The sequence below is a fragment of the Capricornis sumatraensis genome, chromosome 15 (assembly GCF_032405125.1).
Source record: "Capricornis sumatraensis isolate serow.1 chromosome 15, serow.2, whole genome shotgun sequence".
Classification (NCBI taxonomy): Eukaryota; Metazoa; Chordata; class Mammalia; order Artiodactyla; family Bovidae; genus Capricornis; species Capricornis sumatraensis.
This window is the reverse complement of record NC_091083.1, coordinates 21330490-21351436: the sequence shown is the minus strand read 5'-3', so window position 1 is coordinate 21351436 and position 20947 is coordinate 21330490. Positions and strand designations below refer to the sequence as shown.

The 20947-nt window shown below is 38.9% G+C and overlaps 1 protein-coding gene across 1 annotated transcript in view; it reads right to left on the bottom strand.

Annotated features, from left to right (window-relative positions):
- The window catches only part of CUL2 (cullin 2), a 72462-nt gene extending 58984 nt beyond the window's left edge, over positions 1–13478 (bottom strand). Inside the window, exon 1 of the mRNA XM_068986954.1 lies at positions 13378–13478. The gene's annotated coding sequence lies outside the window, so the exon portion shown is untranslated. The remainder of the gene's footprint in view (positions 1–13377) is intronic.
- Between the last annotated feature and the right edge of the window lie 7469 nt (positions 13479–20947).

Here is a 20947-nt window from a genome sequence, read left to right as displayed (position 1 = left end):
TTAGAGGACCTGGAGAAAAATGGGAAGTGACTGCTAATTAGGTGATGAAAATGTTTTAAAACTGATTGTCACCATGTTTGCACAACCCTCACATGTGCTAAAAACCACTGAACTGTACAGTTCAAATGAGTACACTGAATGGTATGCGAAGGATAACTCAATAAAGCTGTTAAAGCACTTATGGTGAAATAACCATACCAAAAATTCTGGAGCAATTTAATATGGAGGGGAATGTAGGGGAGAACAGGTACTGAAACTCTGAAATTTCAGTCTCCCTCTCACTCCTATCCTAGAGTCACCAGGTCCCATCACTAGAGGAATCTATTATATGTGTCTGGGAGTATTTTATGCATATATGTCATTATTTCCCCTTTTTACATAATTGAATATAGAGATGGTCTTTCTTTACCTGTTTTATATAAATGGCATCACACCACTTAATATATTCACTTAACAGTACATTTGGAAAAGCATTTCATATTAACACATAAGGATTTCTTTAATCCTAGTAGCATTTCTTGGAGAAGGAAATGGCAACCCACTCCAGCATTCTTTGCTTGGAGAATCCCATGGACTGAGGAGCGTCGCAGGCCACAGTCTATGGGGTCGCAAAGAGTCGGACACAACCGAGTAACTAGGCAAATAGCATCTCACTGCTTGGCTGTACTTGGATTCATTCTATTATGTTTGATATGATATGTGATGGGTCCTCCAAAATTAAAGTACCTAGTTTAATATCAGTATTTTTGAGTTAAAAGTTTTTTAAATGTATTAGTAAGTTCTTTTCACACTGACATCAACAAAGTTTTCTTCTAAAGATACTGTTAACACAACTTAAGTTACAATTGCTACAAATACTTATTAATAAGAAAATTACAATTTATCATTAACCTTACTGTTCATTAAATACCTTCTGAATTCCTCCTATGTGATATATAATATATATACAAACATTACTAACCATCAACCTGCAAGTCAGCAAAATCCAGACTACAGGAAACCACTGGATAATCAGATTTCTTCAATAAATTACAGAGAAGGCAATGGCACCCCACTCCAGTGCTCTTGCCTGGAGAATCCCATGGGCGGAGAAAATTATGCACATACATAAGATAGAGAAGAGAAAATGAGAGTGAGAGACATTTACGGAGGAGAAACTAAACTAAAATAGACTGAAAAGGCACATTTAATCTACCATAGTATGATTGTTCCTATTTGGATCTAGATTTATGCTCCTTTTTAAAATTCATATTTATGATAACCCTGGAAATCTGAAAACACTGAGGGGCTATTTCATGACCTTAAAAATGTTTTTTATAACAATTATGAGAGCTTGAAAAATGAGAGTTCTTATCTGTCAAAGACACATCCCAAAATACTTATGAATGTAATAAATGCTATCTGACCTACCTCAAAATTAAACAGCTTCTTTATGAACTGTTTGATAATTGTTAAGAATGAGTGACAAGTACATTAGGCATTATTAAACTATTCATTCTCTGTATATGTTTGCAATTTATCAAAGTAAAAGGGTTTAAAAAAAATCTTTACCATCATCATTAACAGTTCCATAAATATGAGGATGAGTGGGGAGCACATAAAATAAATCAGAATCAGAAAGGGTTTTTTTAAGGATTATTAATCCAAAAGATCTAACATTCAATTAAGATGCATTCTAGAAAATCAGAATGAGAGGTAATTATCAAAGAAAAAATACTACAGAACTAATAACCATTAGTTTTCCAACCTAGAAGGGCATACTGAGTACCCAGAATATTTGATTTTAAAAATAACAAGGCACCACTTTTTGGCATACTAAACCACTGAGAATAAAGAAAGGAGTTTATAATTTTCCAGAAAAGAAAAAAGTCACAACAGACTATAAATTACATCTAGATTTACAATTGCAACACTGGATGCTGGAAGGTAATACAAAGCAACGGCTTCAAAATGCTCAGGGGAAAATGACTAATCACCTAGAATTCTCTATCCAGAGTGGTAGCAAATAATCTATATGAAATCATTTTACTCAGGAATCTATTGGGAGATATTCTCTATCAGGAGGAAATTAACAAACCAAGAAAGACTTGGGATCCCAGAAACAGAGGGATCTAACACAGAAGAGAGGAACCGGAATTTTTCAGGACAGAAGTTTGACAGATTTTAAAAACAACCTGTCTATACAGACACAGAACAAAGGGTTCCAGGAGGGTTCTTTCCAAGAAAAAAAAAAGAAGGAAGGATACTTCCAAACTCATGTTACAAGGCCAGTATTACCATGATTACCAAAGGACACTCCAAGAGAAGAAAATCTAGATACATATGTATGTATGGCTGAGTCCCTTCACTGTTCACCTGAAACTTTTATATTTGTTATCAGCTATATCTCAATACAAAATACAAAGTTTTTAAAATAAAAAAATAAACAAAATGGGTATCAAAATAAAAAAATATATACACACACCAAAAAGAAAAGAAAGCTACAGGCCAATATTCCTGATGAACATAGATGCAAAAATCTGCAAAAAAAAATTTAGCAAGTCAAATTCAACAACACATTAAAAGGATTGATACACCATGATCAACTGTGATATATTCCAGGGATACAAGGTTCAACATCCACAGATCAATCAATGACATTAATAAAATGAACAATGAAAAATCACATGATGATCTCAACAGATGCAGAAAAAGCATCTGTCAAAATTCAACATTCATTTATGACAAAAACTCTCAACAAAGTGGGCATAGAGGGAATGTACCTCAACATAATAAAGGTCATATAAGGCAAGCCCACAGCTAATATACTAAACAGTGACAAGCTGCCTAATAACCACTTAGGCAGTTTCTATTAAAGTTAAGCATATACTTTCCATGGGATCCAGCAACTCCATTTCTGGGTATTTACACAGGAGAAATGAAGACATACACTTATAGGAAAACCTAAACACGAATTTTCAGAGCACCTTTATTAATAACTACTAAAGTGCACAAACCCAAATGTCCCATCAACTAGTGGATGGAAAACAAAATGCGGTGAATTCACACAACAGTATATTATTCAGTATTAAAGTGGGACAAATCACTGATATGTGGACAACAGCAGAGGATTCTCAAAAGCATTATGTCAAGTGAAAGCAGACATACTCATCAAGCTACATATTGTATGGTTGCTGCAAAAGTCAAAAATATAAAAACATACATCAAATCACTGATTGTCAGAGACTCAGGACAGATACTTGACTAGTATTCTGACAACAAACATTTTCTAATCAGTTACTAGTTCTACAGAGAACAGCGAGGTAATCCAAGCTAAAGACAAAAATCAAATTGATAAGTTATCTAGATTTCTGATAGCAATGTTCTAAAATCTCTTTTCCTTTTTTCTCTTCACACACCTACCTCACTCCCCAAAACACTAAGAGATCCCCTGGAGGAGGAGATAGCAACCCACTCCAGTAATCTTGCCTGAAGAATCCCATGGACAGAGAAGCCTGGTGGGTCCACGGACTCACAGAAGAGTTGGACATGACTGAGCAACTGATTATGCACAAACGCACTAACCTTTCCTTTCTCCCAAGAATCTTAGCTTTGAAGTACAGATGCTCAAAGAGTTCTGAAACACAGCCTGACAATGTGTTATGATGTGTTAACACAGCCTGACAAAATTCCCACCCCAACAATGTTTCAAAGAAAACAAAGTTTCCAGCAATAGCAGAAATACAAAAGATATAATTTTGCCAACATCAGATGGATTTTTAATATGGAGTGATACTGTTTTTCACTCAGACATTTTTCACACAAAGAAGTGATTTGGATAATTACACTACAGCAGGTAAAGCAGTAACAGCATCTCAAAACACTGATTTTAAGAACAGAACTGATGCTGGTACATAATTAAATATTTTATTTGAAGCACAAACTATTTTAGTAAAATATATAACCATGTTCAACATACTGATCAGTATGACTACAACTTAATTACTGATAAACATTTCAGTTGCCTTCCAAAAGTATAATTATCAACAATGTAAATGGCTAAACACTTAATGTCTTTTTTAGTAAAAAAAATTAAAAATAAAACAAAAAACCCGTCAAATTTAACTTTTTATTTCAGTACTGATCATTCCCAGCGATAAAACTCTGGCATTCCAAAAATTATCAAAAGAATCAGTTCAGTTCAGTAGCTCAGTCGTGTCCGATTATTTGCGACCCCATGAACTGCAGCACTCCAGGCCTCCATGTCCATCACTAACTCCAGGAGTTTACTCAAACTCATGTCCATCAAGTCGGTGATGCCACCCAGCCATCTCATCCTCTGTCGTCCCCTTCTCTTCCTGCCCCCAATCCCTCCCAGCATCAGAGTCTTTTCCAATGAGTCAACTCATTGCATGAGGTGGCCGAAGTATTGAAGTTTCAGCTTTAGCATCAGTCCTTCCAATGAACATCCAGGACTGATCGATCTCCTTTAGAATGGACCAGCTGGATCTCCTTGCAGTCCAAGGGACTCTCAAGAGTCTTCTCCAACACCACAGTTCAAAAGCATCAATTCTTCGGTGCTCAGCTTTCTTCACAGTCCAACTTTCACATCCATACATGACCACTGGAAAAACCATAGCCTTGACTAGATGAACCTTTGTTGGCAAAGTAATGTCTCTGCTTTTGAATATGCTATCTAGGTTGGTCATAACTTTCCTTCCAAGGACTAAGTGTCTTTTAATTTCATGGCTGCAATCACCATCTGCAGTGATTTTAGAGCCCCCCAAAATAAAGTCTGATACTGTTTCCACTGTTTCCCCATCTATTTCCCATGAAGTGATGGGACCAGATGCCATGATCTTCGTTTTCTGAATGTTGAGCTTTAAGTCAACTTTTTCACTCTCCTCTTTTACTTTCATCAAGAGGCTCTTTAGTTCTTCTTCACTTTCTGCCATAAGGGTGGTGTCATCTGCGTATCTGAGGTTATTGATATTTCTCCCGGCAATCTTGATTCCAGCTTGTGTTTCTTCCAGCCCAGCGTTTCTCATGATGTACTCTGCATAGAAGTTAAATAAGCAGGGTGACAATGTACAGCCTTGATGTACTCCTTTTCCTATTTGGAACCAGTCTGTTGTTCCATGTCCAGTTCTAACTGTTGCTTCCTGACCTGCATATAGGTTTCTCAAGAGGCAGGTCAGGTGGTCTGGTATTCCCATCTCTTTCAGAATTTTCCACAGTTTATTGTGATCCACACAGTCAAAGGCTTTGGCATAGTCAAGAAAGCAGAAATAGATGTTTTTCTGGAACTCTCTTGCTTTTTCAATGATCCAACTGATGTTGGCAATTTGATCTCTTCTTCCTCTGCCTTTTCTAAAACCAGCTTGACCATCTGGAAGTTCACGGTTCATGTACTGCTGAAGCCTGGCTTGGAGAATTTTGAGCATTACTTTACTAGCATGTGAGATGAGCGCAATTGTGCGGTAGTTTGAGCATTCTTTGGCATTGCCTTTCTTTGGGATGAAAACTGACCTTTTCCAGTCCTGAGTTTTCACTCAGGACTGCTGAGTTTTCCAAATTTGCTGGCATATTGAGTGCAGCACTTTCACAGCATTATCTTTTAGGATTTGAAATAGCTCAACTAGAATTCCATCACCTCCACTAGCTTTGTTCATAGTGATGCTTCCTAAGGCCCACTTGACTTCACATTCCAGGATGTCTGGCTCTAGGTGAGTGATCCCACCATCATGATTATCTGGGTCGTGAAGATCTTTTTTGTACAGTTCTTCTGTGTATTCTTGCCACCTTGTCTTAATATCTTCTGCTTCTGTGAGGTCCATACCATTTCTGTCCTTTATCGAGCCCATCTTTGCATGACATGTTCCCTTGGTATCTCTTATTTTCTTGAGATCTCTAGTCTTTCACATTCTGTTGTTTTCCTCTATTTCTTTGCACTGATCTAAACAATACTGGGGCCTAAATAAATTTCAGTTAAGTCAATATACCCTAGTAAGTTTTAAAAATGACATACAGGGGGCTTATCGAGCAGGTTATAGCCTAAATACATAAAATAAGGAAAATATTTAATACCTAAGCAAAGAGTGTTATTAATTCTGCAATATTTTCCATTTCTAAGACTGTCTCTGGTATACACTGACCAAAAGTTATCATGATTTCATATGAAAATAAGCTCCAAGTATGCATCTAAACACTTTCATCTTACTGCACTGAATGTGTGACCCATGAGCTATAGCCAAGAGGTATCTTTGTTAACCGAAGGTTCAGGGTATAATGTTTACTGTTGCAATAAAGTGTGACACACACTGCTCCACACCACAAATGTCATTTCCATCATGTGACTTGCTTACTTAAGAATTTCTAGGGGACCTCCCTGGTAGTCCAGTGGCTAAGCGTCCATGCTCCCAACGCAGGGGGTCCAGGCTCGATTCCTGGTCAGGGAACTAGATTCCATATGCTGTAACTAACAGTTCACAGGCAACAACCAGAGATTACACATGCCGCAACTAAGATCTGGTGCAGCAAAATAAATAAATAAATAAATTTTTAAATTAAAAATAAAAAGAATTTCTAGTAGTGTTTTTTTTTTTTTTTTTTCAAAAAGGCAGACACTGGTGAAAAAAAGTTAACAGAAACACAGTGGTCTGTAACTGCAATTGGCAAAATGTACAGTGCAGGAAGAAAACCTTAGGAAGGGGGGACAGTAGGAAATACGGAATATATTTATAATACAACAAAGAAATTATAGAAGAATCTGCTTCCAAACTAAAGTCAACTTGACCAGAATTAAAGACCTTTCTCCTCCATGCTTTGAGACTCTCCCACATGTCTACAGACAGTATTTCTTTCCATGGCTCCTATCTCAATGAAGCTTTATGTCTTTTTTTCACTTACTTGCTCACTTTTTTCCAATTTTAATAAGCCAGGCAGGAATTTAAGACTCCAACTAGCCCTAAAAAAATTCTTACATACGTTTCAAGGATGAGTTAGAGAACTTGAATTAATCTGAGTTTCTTATGAGTAGGCAAGCCCACCCACTTTGGCGCACAAGTTAGACAAAGCTATGACCAATACGCCTTTTCACAAATAAACATTAAGACTGAGTTTTCTTTCTAGTCCTGACCATCTATCCAAATATTAAAAAGGATTACTCAAATTATACTCTAGTTATCCTTTTTAACAACCCAGTGACTTGTAATATTTGTTCTCCTATTCTGAGAGCTAAATTAAGTCACATTATCTAAAAACCTTGGACTCACTTTGGTAACTTCAAACCATTATTATGACTATTGGGAAAGTATGCTCTATTTTTATCAGAAAACAGCAATTATAAATAAAAGGGGATAGCAAATGTAAATGCTATAGTGTTTGACTGGAATGAGAGTTATCAGTATGGTTTTTAACACACACAGAGACGAAAAGATACAGAAATAAACAGATGTTGTGTATGCATGGATTAGTATTCATACACGTATTTCTAGCTCTGTTCACTGACACCCGGTGGCAATCAGCACACCTAACATCTAGATCTTGGTTTCTAAAAACCATTCTTCAAGAGAAGGAACCAGAGCTCACAGGAGAGGTGACTGGTTCCAGGACTGCAGCAGGGGCAACATAATGAGTCTGGACATGTTAAGATGTCAGAAAACAGAAAATGCTTTCTTAAAAAGATTGGAGGATGTTAAAAAGACAAAGAGCAAACTTGAAAGCCATAGCAGAATAATCTGAGTGATTAAATGAAGATAAAATTAAATTATAAACCATAGAGTAAAACAAGTATCTCTGACTCAACATGGATACAAAGATGGAGAAGGGACAGTTCTCCCTTACAGAAGAATTCCAATTAATAAGCATAGAAGGAAATGAGAAAAATATAAAATTGCCATCAGGTGAACACTGCTGTAATTATTGTTATAAGCAAGAACTACCAAAGAACGCTGAAAGGAAAGGACAAAAATTTGAGAACAGGATTTCTGCATAGTTTCAAAGAATCTCCCCTATATATCCAGCAATTACAAAGAGAAAAAATAGTAACTTCTACAAGCAAAGAAATTTAACAGACATGACCTTAATGAGGGCTAACATCACCTCTAATACAACATACTGACATCCTGTATCCCGCAATATGATATGCTGTAGACTCAGCATCACTTCTTTAGTATGCCTGCCAAAAATGTACCACCTCAATCTAACTATGAGAAACCATCAGAGAAACCCAAATTGAGTCACTCTACAAAATAAACTGACCATTCATTGCAAGCATGAAGATAATGGAAGATAAGAAAAGATCATCACAGATTAGAAGAGACTAGGGAGACAGATGCTAAATGCTGTGTCTGATCCTGAACTGAATCTTGAAAAGGTAAAGGACATTACAGGAAAAACTAGTGGGATTCACATAAAGGTCTGTAGTTTAATTAACAGCATGGTACCAATGTTAATTTTCCTCATTTTGATCATTGCGCCCTGGTTGTGTAAGCTGTTAGCATTAGGGAAATCTGGAGAAAGATGTACCTGAGCTTTCTGTACCATTTGTGCAACTTCTCTGCAGAGTCTCGAATTATTTCAACATTTAAATTTAAGGGACTTCCCTGGCAGTCGAGATTCAGTGCTTTTGCTGCAGGGGCCATGCATTTGATCCCTGGTTGGGGAACTAAAATCCTACTTGCTACATGATACAGCCAAATCAACAAAAAAGAAACAAAAATAAAATAAAATAAAAAAATTAAGTATCCTGTGCTTTCCATCAACTGAAGTAAAGCAAAACTGAGAAATTCAAGAAATATTTACACATGGTAAATCTGACATTTCATTATTTGAAAAGCAACCTACATTAGAACAAGACTTAAGTCATTGAGTTAATAGATATTTATTAAGAATTCACAATACTCAGACCTCTACCAGGTATTAAAGATGTTGCCTTCAAGAAGCTTACAGCTGATAAGAGAAACAAAGATGATAAACTACTAACCTGACTGTATATGTGTCAGAATTTTTCATCAGTCAGGCTATAATTCAATGATTTAATGCTCTGGATAACTAAGATCTTCAAATATAACATTAACATCTACATTTACAGAGTTTAAGTAAGCTTAATACACTAAACACACATATTTCATAGCATTACTACTATGCTTCAAAAAAAGAAAAACTAATTTTTTTAAAGATATTTCTCTAACCTAGAAACTAAATGCTTACTTATCTCAGACAAAAAAAAAAAAGGGAGGTAACAATAACATAAACAAAATCAAGCTGAACAAAACAGTTCATAAATCCAGAACAATGTTAAAAAAAAAAAAGGTAGATCAATTTACATATAAAGTGTCTGACTAAAGACAGCTAAGTGAAAATCAAAATGTCAACCAATATAAAAAATAGTATTAAATTCAGTAGGGAACACAATGAGTCTGAGTTTTTTAATTCTTCAGAAAAAATTAAGCTTAAGCAACTGAAAGAAAATATTCCATCTCCCCTCCTCTGGGTCAATCAACAGGGGAAGCTAACATTAACTGCACCCCAAAAGTTGTAGCAGATGCTAATATCAGGACCTTAACTCTAGTCATTGTCTCAAAACTTTTAAGACTTAAAGGAACTTCACTGTTTCAGTATCTTCAACAGGCCTTCCCAAATACAAAGTGGTAACATAGTCTGAATCTTATATAGATCTTCTTCAACTTAAGATCAGGTTATGTCTCCCCAAATCCATCAAAAGTTACAAATATTGTCAAGATACATTTAATACAACTCATACCGAACATCATACCGAACATCATACCTTAGCCTAGCCTACCTTAAAAGTGCTCAGGACGCCTACATGAGCCCATGGTTGGGCAAATCATCTAACAGAAAGCCTACTTTGTAATACCATGTTGACTATCTCATGTAATTCTGTGACTGCTACACTGATGAAAAACAAAACAGTTGCCCATGTGCGGGATAACTGTTCAGTGTACTGGTTGTTCCCTCTCATGACCGCTTGGCTTTCTGGGAGCTGAGGCTCGCTGCCGCTGCCCAGCATCACAAGATTATCATACTCCATACTGCTAGACACAGAAAAGATCAAAATTCAAAATAGGGTTCTACTGAATTCATATTGCTTTTGTACCACCATAAAGCTGAAAAATTGTTAAGGCAAATCATTGTAAATTGGGGACGGTCTGTATTCCTAAAGATGGTAACATAAGAATTATGCTAACATCTGCAACGCAACAGAAACTTGACTGTTAAGATTCAAACCTAGGCAAAGGGCCAGACAACTCTGAACAGATAGTCTGATTATTAACTGATTACTGAGAGAGAATTCAGTCACACATCTCAAGTACCAATAACTTTTGTCTCATGAAAACATTCCAAATTTCTGCTTGTTTTTCCAACCTTTAACATTAGCTAAACTTCCTCAAAACATTAAGATTCAATGCTGGTCTTTTTATCAACTTACTTGAATTTAACTGACAGTACATTCACGGAAATGCTGCTTTCGATCATAATCAAACATTTTTCTAGCACATAAAGAAAACAGGCAGATAAGAAAGGTGAAAGACACAAGAAACAGTGCAAACTTTTGTTAAAAAAAAAAAAAAGCCTCACCAAAACAGCTCTTTAAACTAAACTCCGTATCTGCAGCTCCTAAACTCACAGAAGATAGGGACCAAATCAGAAAATGCTGCGGTGCCCCAGGACCGTCTCCTCTTCTTTCGTACATTCTTATTTCAGATGGTCTCATACTGTTTCATAACTTTTTAAATACTATTTAATACTCTAAAAAATACAAGGTGTCAAATCAAAGCAAGTATGCTACCATTTTTGCCAAGTGGGGAGAAGAAACCTACACCATTTGTCTACATGTGCACAAAATATATCTTTGGAAAGATGTGTTGAGAGACCATCAAAATATTTGGCCTCAAATATGTTGGGACAAGAAATAGAGACTCTCATTCTATATTCCATCAAGCATTTCAAATTCTGAATCATGTGAATATAGTTTGTATCTAAAGATAATTATAACAAGAAGCAAAACAGAGGAGTTTTTAATTCTTTAAAAAATTAACATAATTATAATAACCAACAGATAAAGTCAGATGACTCCCCATATCTTTCTCTGACTAAAAGTTAAATCCTATGAAGGCAGAGATTTTTGTCTATTTTTTCACTATGATGTATCCCCACTGCCTAGTCCATAGCTGGCGCTTAAAAAACACTTGTTGAATCAATGAATGCCTCCCTAATCTCTCCACTGAATTCCAGACTTGTGTATCCAACCGCCTGCTTCTCATCTCTACATGCATACTGAATAGGTCCTACTTCAAATGTCCCATCCAACCGTACACCCATACAACAACCTGCTTCCCTCACTTCCCCATCTCAGTTCATGGCATCACCACGTTCCAAGTGAAGCCTCAAACCCAGGAGTCACCCCCATCCCAGCCAACTGCGTTCCCATCTGAACCAGGCCAGATCACTACTTTCAACTCCGAAATAGACCTCAGCATCTTTTTTCTTTGACTTTGGTCACTACTCAGACCTGCTGCAGCCTTCTCACCAGTAGGCCTGCTTCTTTCCTCTTATCCAACCTCCTTCACAGTCAGATTGTAAACCAGACCATATCACTCCCAGCTTTGCAAAAAGGGAACAGCTTTTCAATGATCCTTAAGAATAAAAGCCAAACAAACTCCTCTGGAACACAGACCTCACATGACCTGACCCATGGCTACCACCTAAGCTTTTCTTTCTCACGAGGGTCTCAGCCCAACTTCAGTGAGTTGCTTTCAGTTTGCTGAACCTAAGCTTGAAACTACCTTTGGACATATCCATTTGCTGTTCCCTCAAACTTGCAGAGGCCATATTCTCCCCACTTTTCAGATATCAGGTCAAAAGTCTCCTCAGACAGGTCTTTCCTGACCACAGCATCCGAAGCAGTCTCTCCTCGTCACTACCACGACTTCCCATTTTACTTCTTTTATAGCATTTTGGATTGGCTGAAACTTTTTCTATTTCTTACTTTCTGGCTTTCCCTTACCTCCCAGAACTGAAGCTCCCGGAGAGCAGAACTTTCACATGTCCCGTTTATGGCTGTATCCCTAAGGCCTCAGGTAATGCTTGTCATACAAACCAGGTGCTTAATAAATAGTGAACTGACAAAGGCAAGGCAAAACAGACTTTGAAGAAGGCCTACAACATTCCATTTAGTGACACTGGTGAAGATTTTTAAAAAAACATGAAAAAACTACCTTCCCACAGAAAACACTTAAAAATCACCAGAGGCTGGAGAATGAAGCAAAAGTATTTCAGATGCATGTGAGCATTCAGACATAGAAAGGGTATTTTTCACATACTATGTACAGATGTCCTTTCAACTTATAAACAGTATCTGGGGTAGGGAAGAGTAACTGAGAACACCGTGTACATCTGCTATTTCATCTCTGACTCTTTTGGAAGGGTCTTCCAACACCGTATTTGGGCAAAAGAGGCAAAATATAAACAATCTGTTTGATTGTCTGCCTTGGAAAGAAACGTGAGATAGTAAGAAAGAGAGAGCAGTCTTTTGAGTGTTCTTAAATGCCTATTATGTAGTGGGTGATAAGTCAGAACTAAGTGATTATTTCCCCTATCTTACTATGTATAGATCTGGGACTGGTCTAGTTCAAAGATGTTTACACTGTGAAGCCAAAGTCTGTAGTGAATGTTAATAGTTTTTAATCTTATAATCAAAATGTAAACTTCCAAGGTTCTCCCTTACAACTAGGTATTAGTACTCCCTGGGGAAAGGAGAGGATTTAACGACAAAACAGTCTGCAACTCACGAATGTTTTCTGTACATGCACGTTTTTGCAGGGTGGTAGGGAATGGTCCAGACTCCCTGGTGTGTATCTAAGTGCTCTTAAGAGTCTAAGGATCTTATTTCACCAGACCCCAAGGGTTGAGACAGGTCTAGCATGCACGCAGGGCACTCCTCCCCAGAGCTATCAATCTTCGCTGTCTGCGGAAACAAAAGTGAAGACACTCGTGGTAAGGATGTAGAGATTGATGCCCCCCCGCCCCCGACCCCTCACACCGCAAACACACAGAGCTGTGTAACCGCATGGGCGCGTAAATGAAAGAGAACACGCACTCGCACCTTTCCTCCCTGGGAGCAAAATGGGGCCGAGGGAGGGGCGGCCAAGGCCGGCTGGAGGCCCGGGATACAGTCCGGGGCCGGTCAGGCTCCGGGGCCGGCGCTCCTGGAGCCAGGGTCACCCTCAGGACACCCGGTCCCCGGCCTCCCCCCATGCCTCCCCTCCCCCTCCGCGCCCCCAACTCCTCTCCCCGCCCTAGCCCCGCCACCCACTAACCGGGAGAGGAAGTTTCCCGGAGCCCGCAGCTGGCTCCGGGCCTTCAGCGGGTTACCTGCTGCAGAGGCGGGACCCGGGGCAGGGAGCAGGGGAGGGAGACAGTCCGAGGGCGCGCAGGACGGTGCCCGGCGAGGAGGGTGGGCGGCGGCGGCTGTCAGCTCCGTCCCTGCTCACCGCGCTGCCATTACTGCGCGCAGGCGCCTCCCCGCCGGCCGCCACCACCGCCGAGGAGCGGGGGGGGGCCAGTCCGGGGCCGGGAGCCAGGGCGCTCACCTGCCGTCGCGGAAACACGGGACAGCTCCCGGATGGAACGGCGCAGTGGGGAGCGGACAGGGGAGAAGGGCGGGAGAGCCACGCGAGCGGTGAAACAACCGTCCTCCGAGGTCCTGCTTTCCCGGCACACCCTCGGGGCTCCTCTTCCGCGACCACCAAACACCCCCGTCCTGTGCCGGCGTTGGTAGAGTCCGAGTACGGCGAGGGCCGAGGGCCACTCTTGTGCGGTGGCGGAAGGCCGAGGGAACCTTGCTCCAAGCCACTGCGAGCGGCCCACGAGCGCTTGTGGTTCGCTGACCTGGCGACTGAGGACCCCTTAAGTCCAGGGGCTGCTGATAACAATGTGTTAGAAAAGTGGTTTCAACACAGGATTTTCCCCTAAAGTTCTTTTAGAACTACATGAACATTCTGATACACCACCATCTCCTTGCCACCTACTTACTTCTATGGGCTTTTCAAAGGATTGATAGGTATTAGCAAAATTAGTTTCCTCGGAGTATCCTTTTCTAGTGGGTTTTTATCTGTAGACATTCTGAGACATAAATATGTATTTTCAGTAGAGGCCCGTCCCTTCACAGCCTGTGACCCCAACTCTCTACCTCCCTGCACCTGTCAATCCAAGGGTGTCCTTCGCCTACAAATGCTCAGGGTGATGTTGACAAAAGTTCAGACAGTACCCATCTCCTCCCTAGTACGCACAGCGCCCCGGGGAACAAAAGCCTGGCTTTATTCTTTTATCAGCCTTTGGTATCCAAAGATCTCAGAAGTCAGTCTTGTCTTCTCTGTGCGTTTTGAGCCTTTCCCATCCAACACCCTTTCTTAAAACTCTGTACCATTCCTTCAATGCATGCGTGTAGGCTTAGTCTCTTCAGTCGTGTCCGACTCTTTGGGACCCCATGGACTGTAGCCCGCCAGGCTCTACTGTCCATGGGACTTTCCAGGCAAGAATACTGGAGTGGGTTCCATTCCCTTAAGGTCCACGTAAAATCTCCCCACCTGGTAAATCCCACGGATCTTTCTCCTCTTCTAATCTGCCTCTCACAGCACTTGAAGTCTGCAGTACTTATTCTAAGAAAGCTATCATATGTTAAAATCAATCCCACATATGACCTGTTTTCTCACATGGTCTCTTTCTTTTAATCCAGCAATTCTCAAAGTATGGCCCTCAGACCTCTGGAAATCTGAGATCTTTTCAGGGGTCCCGATGTTAAAAACAATCATCTTTGTAAATGACACGTTCTTTGTTATTTTTTTCTGGGTTCACAAAACTCGGCTGACATCTCCTCAGGCAGAATCAAGAGGGAGGCAAGAGACATTCCCTAGCCAACCAGTGGTTAGGCCTCTGCACTTTTACTGCCCGGGCCTGGGTTTGATTCCTGGTGGGAAAACTAAGATGCCACAAGGTGCCTGGCAAGGCCAAAAAAAAAAAAAAAAGAGGGTCGCACAAATCTGTCCTGTTGGTCATTGCATTGATGCCATACACTCCCAGTTTGGTACTTTGTTCTTGTTTTGTATTAGGAATATCCTTGGTGAAGTAGTAAAAAGTACTAATTTTATAAATTTCAACCCTGAATACAGGTCTTCTAACATTGTGAGGGAAGAAACGGGAAGCACACGCCTACTCTTGCTGAATACCACAGGACTGTGGTCTTGAAGAAAAATGCTTGAGTGGCTGAGTTGCCAGCTGAACTGTTTTTTTATGGAGTGCCATTTTTCCTTGAAAGAACAGTTGATAGAAATGTTAACATTACTCTGCCTTGGACATTTCTACAAAAAACAGTAACATGAGCCTAACACTTCAAGCAAAATAACTGACACTATTTGTGGCCAATGATAAAATTTCCCTTGCAAGTGAAATTTGAAAATGTGGGAAATTTGTGTCAATACTGTCAACTGAGATAATCAATGAACAATCTATAACAGGAATAGAAAAGAGTTTTAGTCCAGCCTAACTGAGAATGATAGCCCAAGAGACATAGATTCTGGCTCAAAAATGAGGGAGGCTTATATGGGCAAAACCCACAAAGTTAACCTAAGTTGTCAGGACTTAGGATTAGAAATAGCAAAAAGTAAGGATGCTTGTTAGGTAAGGATTGGTTGGGATCCAAAATGGTTGCATAGTTAAAAGGGAAGACCTTGAGACCATAAGGTTGCTGCCATCAGCTACTAACAGATAATTGTGTTTGAGAACTGCTGTCTTTGAATTCAGAAAATTCAAGTTCTCAGTGATGGAGTAACAAGTGTGAAACTATATCCATAATGGCAACCTGGCTCCCTTTTGAATGCCTGAACCACAATTACTACATTTTCATTTTTTAAATAATCCTTTTTTTAAGGGTTAAAGTAGACATACACAGTACCTTCGATAAGCCATAAGACATGCTGTTCCAGTTAGCCTAAAGTTCAAGCCAGAATGACTTCGCCATACTTCAGATGTGAAAATGTCTTCCGTCACCACCATGAGCTTGACAGCTTAAAGACTTTTCTGATGAGACTGTAGTGCTATTAATGACTGTAATTTTTTGATATTGGATGATAAGCCATCTCAATACATGGAAGATCTACACGACACATTGAACCAATGTTTTCCAAATAACTGATGCAGGCCACTTTAAAATAACCCATGGATAAAATATCAATTCAAAGTGAAAGATCAGAGGACAGATAGGTGTGGGAGTGTCTGTGTGCACATTCACATAAAACACAGAGTACAAAAGATTACCTGACATGGTTGCAGATTTTCATTGCAACTAACCCTTAAGAAACATCCACCTGTCAAATTTTCTGTATCAGATAAGAATATCCACAATCACCCCAAAAGACAATTGAATTCTCCACCCAAGGCTTTCTATTTTCTTCCTATACTTCCTATACCTATAGAGAATCTAGCTGTCTTTTATTAAGCCAGCTATTAAAGAGATACACACAAAAAGAAAGCAATGCCTTACTTCTCACTAAAAGGATGAAAACTCACAGGATCTTTTTATTTTGGAAATATAAGAGATTGGTTTAAGATGGCAGAGTAGAAGGATGTACACTCATCTCCTCCTGTGAGAGCACCAAAATCACAACTAGCTGTTGAACAACCATCAACAGGAGGAAGCTGGAACCTACCAAAGAAAGATACCCCATATCCAAAAGAAAAGGAGAAGCCACAAGAAGACAGTAGGAGGGGGCCATCACGACAAAATCAAATCCCATACCCACTGGGTGGGTGACCCACAATCTGGAGAACAGTAATACCAGAGAAATTCTCCCTCTGTTGACAAGATTCTGAGCCCCACATCAGGCTTCCCAGCCTGGGGATCTGGCAAAGGGACAGGAAATCCCCGGGGAATCTGACTTTGAAGGCCAGAGGGATTTGATTGCAGGACTTCCACAGGTCTGGGGAAAACAGAGACTCCACTCTTGGAGGGTACAGACAAAACCTTGTGTTTACCAAGACCCAGGGCAAAGGAGCAGTGGCTCCACAGGAGACTGAACCAGACCTACCTGCTAGTGTGGGAGGCTCTCTTGCAGAGGCCTGGGTCCACAGTAGCTCTCTGGCAGAGGCAGTGTCCTACACCATGAGCCCTCTTATAGGTCATCATTCACCCTATCATAGAGTTTTTAGACTCTTGGGCTGGGTCACCTCAGGCCAAACAACTAACTGGGAGGGATTGAAGCCACACCCATCAGTGGACAATCTGATTAAAGTTTTATGGAGAGAAAATATGATTTTCTGCCCACTAGAGAAAAGACGATTATTTTTCATAAAGACAGTTTGTTAAAATGTGTTTGTTTCTTAAAATTAATATTTTAAAAATCTTCTATTTTTAATTCTAATATGGTAACTAGTGCTAGATACAACCCACATAAACACAGCTCTTTAAGTTACCCAGTAACATTTGAGAGTATAAAGTGGTCCAGGGACTAAAAAGTTTCATAACAGTTCCCCTGAACTCAGGAAACACCTCTGCTCTCCCCACCTTCCTTGCAATCTCCAGCTGAAGGTGTGGATTAGCACAGAGGGTGCCAAACCTGATTCACTGTAACACTCATATTTCTTTTCTATTTTTAAGATTTCTTTATTTTATTAGTTTTTTGGGTTTGTTTTTTTTTTTTTCCGGCTGTGCTGGGTCTTGCAGGGCATAGGCCTTCTCTAGTGGGTGAGCTGGAGCCACTCTTGTTTCCGTGCATGGGCTTCTCATTGGGGTTGCTTCTCTTGTTGCCGAGCACAGACTCTAGAGAGTCTGAACCCAGCAGTTGTGGTGCACGAGGTTAGTTGCTCCGTGGCATAAGAGATCTTCCCAGACTGAGGATCAAACTTGTGTCCCCTGCAATGGCAGACAAATTCTTAACCACTGAACCACCAGGGAAGCCCATCACTCTTCTGTTTCCAAATTCTAGAGACCTTTCTGGAATTGATACCTTTCCCAACCTGTATAATAGGGAAATTACATTTTGAAAAGTTATAGCCTTCATATTAAATTGAGATTACGTCTTCCTTCCAGAAAAACAAAGTTATCCTTTCTAATCAACCCTTCAAGCCACTGCTTTAGGCAATATTTGGTCTTTACCGTCAGACCAAACCTTAAACTCTTGTTCATCTCTGAGTCCTCTTGTTTTACTTCTTAGCAAAAGCTACATGTATTACTTAAAAATGTGTTTTGGCTTTGTGTGATGTTTATTGAATTCCTTTATTTTTTTCCAATTTCATAAGTAATAAATGTTTTTTTGTTAAAAAAAATGCAAACAAACTTTTTAAGAAGACCAATATTACAGAAATAGATAACCATGTTTAGGTTGATAAATATTCCTCAAGATTTTTCTATGAATATGATTAAATACATTTATGCAACTCTGAACATATTATAGATTTGCCACTTTGTAGCCAGCTATTTTTACGGCTGAATCTTTCTGGCTTTGGTCTTTATGAGAATATTTAAGTAATTCTCAGACAGGCATAGTAATTTATAAATTTATATTTAAAGTAAATTAATGAAAAAAATGTTAAATAGAATATATGAAAATGTCATTACATAACTCAGTAAACCAAGTATATCTATTTCTATTCATTTTCCACTTAAGAGTATACATAGTTTTCTCTTTTCATTTCATAATCTACAACTAATACCCACCATTCAAGGAGCCCAACCAGAACTGTTTTCTGTGCTTCTAAGCATCCCTTACAGACGTGAAACCCAACGAGCCCTGATTTTTCTGGGACTTATAATTTCAAATAATTTTATCCTTTTTATAATCTATATGCTAAAATTGAATCATCTTTTCTTAAACCTTTACTGGAAATTTGCATTTCATAGTTATATCATTTATTAAAACATTTTTCCATCTTTTGTTTCTAGTAAACTAAAAAGGAAAAACAGATTGAAGAACTGTTTTCATGTTTGGAGTAGCTGATTAAGGAGCTGTTTTATGCTTATAAAAATGCAAGGCTCTTCTTTGGAGAAACATCTAACTGCAGGGCCAGGGCAGGAAATACATGAGTCTGGAACATCTTGTAGTGTGAGAAAGTAAGGAAGTGCTCAAAAATAAAAACATCCACGTTGATATGAGTAGGTCAAAGGACACAGAAGCTAACTGAAAAAGCTCCCATGAGTCAGAACTAGAACAATGTAAGCAAGAAAATAACGAGTCGAAGATGATAACTCAAAGTAGAAAGTAAATATCCATGAAAACTGCAAGTGAAAGTCACTTAGTCATGTCTTACTCTTTGCGATCCCATGGACTACATACTCCATGGAATTCTTGAGGCCAGAATACTAGAGTGGGTAGCCTTTTCCTTCTCCAGGGGATCTGCCCAACTCAGGAATAAAACCCATGTCTCCCGCATTGCAGGCAGATACTTTACCAGCTGAGCCACAAGGGAAGCCTGAAGTATCCATCGGTCCATACTAATATAAAGGAATGACTGAATAAGCCTTATATGAGGGAAAGAAAACAATCTCAGGCAGGAGAATGCCAGATAAATTATGTAGGTCTTTCACCTAAAGGAAAGCGACCATAAGTCCCTGCTTCTTAAGTATAGGCTAGGAAAAGTGATTTCCTTCCAAAGAATACAGTACAAAAAGGGAATTTAAAAGAGAAACTTTCTAGTGGAGAAACATGACAAATGTCACATTAGCCAGATGACGGTCAACATTGATAATGACAACTCATTGCTCATCCTATGTCCCCTTGATGTGATGGGGTGGGACTGGCCCTTTTACTGTGATCATCCTACCCCAAACCCCAAATTTCAGTCTAATCACGAGAAAAATTCTAATACAGGGAGGAACATTCTACAAAATACCTGCCCAGGACACCTCAAAACTGTCAAGGTCATCAAAAACAAGATAAGCTCTATCTCAATAAACCTGAACAGAAAACAGAAACAAGATAAGTCTGAGAAACTGTCACAGCCAAGAGAAAACATGACTGCTGAATGTAACATGGGGTTTCTGGAGAGGATCCTGGGTCACAAAAAAGACATTAGGTAAAAAATTAAGGAAAATTTCAACCATATATTAATAGTAATATATCAAAATATATTCACTAATTGTAACAAATGTGCCATCTCAATGTAAGATGTTAATAGGGAAAACCGGGGATGGGGGAAAGAGAGAAGGTAGGAATTATTATGTGCTCAGTTTCTGTGTAAATCTAAAGCTATTCTAAAAAATAAAATCTGTTAATTAAAAATAAAAATAAAAACCTCATCTAAATGTACATTTAAATAAAGAAAAAGTCTAGGGTCTCTAATCAGAAAAGCTAAGAGCACCTAAGATTTTTCCATATGGAGAAGTGGAGCCAGATGCCAAGTTTACATGTAGATAATTCTGGTTGGAAGTTGTTTAAAAAAAAAACAAAAAAAAGGAAAAGTATCTTCTTTTAAATTAGAAAAACAATTGCTTTAATTAAAAAAAAAAATTACCTCCGAATACTTTATATTTCTTTGCAGTCACATTCAGACAGGTAATTTAACAAAATCAAAGCTGTGTCAAAAGAGAGCTCATTTCAAAGAAATACATCCACAGCATTGTAAATCAACTATTCAATAAAAATTTTTTAAAACAAGAAAGAAAAATGAAATATCCATAAAGTTCACTGTCTGGAATAATGCATTTAGAAGGTGATTTCCCAGAACTGGGAATCAAGAGTGACTCTGAGTAATGGATTACAATAAATAACATGTGATATATGAAAGAAAGAGAGATGACATTTTTCTCAACTGTTATATCATATTAAAAATATGTGTGTCACTAGAGTGGAAATGAATCATGATCCACCCAGAGAAATGTGATGAGAGAAGATGGGAATACTTGTAACTTAATGAAAATAAGAAATGTGGTCCATCTCATTCTAGGAGAAAG